The sequence below is a fragment of the Cebus imitator genome, unplaced genomic scaffold (genome assembly GCF_001604975.1).
Source record: "Cebus imitator isolate Cc_AM_T3 unplaced genomic scaffold, Cebus_imitator-1.0 Scaffold145, whole genome shotgun sequence".
NCBI classification, from domain to species: Eukaryota; Metazoa; Chordata; class Mammalia; order Primates; family Cebidae; genus Cebus; species Cebus imitator.
Genome location: NW_016107460.1, coordinates 3094705 through 3096005, shown reverse-complemented (window position 1 = coordinate 3096005; position 1301 = coordinate 3094705). Strand labels below are relative to the sequence as shown.

The 1301-nt window shown below is 52.6% G+C and overlaps 1 long non-coding RNA gene across 1 annotated transcript; it reads left to right on the top strand.

The window, feature by feature from the left end:
* The first annotated feature begins 132 nt into the window (after window positions 1-132).
* On the top strand, window positions 133-1083 carry LOC108314006. Its single transcript, XR_001829303.2, has 3 exons — window positions 133-641; window positions 838-868; window positions 1012-1083. It is a non-coding gene; the product is annotated as an uncharacterized LOC108314006 (long non-coding RNA).
* Window positions 1084-1301: the final 218 nt, after the last annotated feature.

Sequence of the window (1301 nt, the reverse complement as noted above, 5' to 3'; positions counted from 1 at the left end):
CATTTGCAGACCTGGGCAGGAGTAGTTCTTAATTTTGTTTAAGGCCTCGCAATTTGGGATCTGGGCAGGAGCAGTTCTTACATTACCTTGGAGCCGCACAGCTGTGGACCTGGGCAGGAGCAGTTCTTTTTGTAGTTTGATGACCACACAGCTGCGGTTCTGTGCAGGAGCAGTTCTTACTGCACATTTGCAGACCTGGGCAGGAGTAGTTCTTAATTTTGTTTGAGGCCACGCAATTTGGGATCTGGGCAGGAGCAGTGCTTGCTTTAGTTGGAAGGTGGCACAGCTGCAGATCTGGGCAGAAGCAGTTCTCTAGTTTGAGGCCTGTGCAGCTGTGGACGAGGGCAGGAGCAGTTCTTTAGTTTGAGGGCCCCGCATTTGTGGATGAGGGCAGGAACAGTTCTTTAGTTTGAGGGCCGAACAGCTGCGGATTTGGGCAGCGGCAGTTCTTACTTTACTTTTAGATCTGCACAGCTGTGGACCTCGGCAGGAGCAGTTCTTTTTGTTGTTTGAGGGCTGCACAGCTGTGGACATGAGCAGGAGCAGTTCTTACTTTACTTTGGGGCTACACAGCTGTGGACCTTGGCAGGAGCACTTCTTGTAGTTTGAGGACCACACAGCTGTGGACCTGGGCAGGAGCAGTTCTTTCTGTGGTTTGAGGGCTTGCACAGCTGTGGACCTGGGTAGGAGAAGTTCTTACTTAGTTTGAAGGCACACAGCTGGGGATCTGGGCAGGAGCAGTTCTTACTTTAGTTTGAGGGCTGCACAGCTGTGGGCCTGGGCAGGAACACTTCTTTGGTTTGGAGGCTGCAAGGCTGGGGATCTGGGCAGGAGCAGTTCTTTAGTTTGAGGGTCGCACAGCTGTGGAGTTGGGCAGCGGCAGTTCTTTCTCTACTTTTAGATCTGCGCAGCTGTGGACCTCGGCAGCAGCAGTTCTTTTTGTTGTTTGAGGGCTGCACACCTGTGGACCTGGGCAGGAGCAGTTCTTACTTTACTTTGAAGGCTGTGCAGCTGGGTATCTGGGAAGGAGCAGTTCTTTAGTTTGAGGGCCGCACAGCTGTGGACCTGGGCAGGAGCACTTCTNGGTATCTGGGAAGGAGCAGTTCTTTAGTTTGAGGGCCGCACAGCTGTGGACCTGGGCAGGAGCACTTCTTGTAATATGAGGACCACACAGCTGTGAACCTGGGCAGGAGCAGTTCTTTTTGTTGTTTGAGCGCCACACAGATGTGGACCTCAGCAGGAGCAGTTTTTTTGCATTTTGAGGACCTCGCAGCTGGGGATCTGGGCAGGAGCAGTTCTTA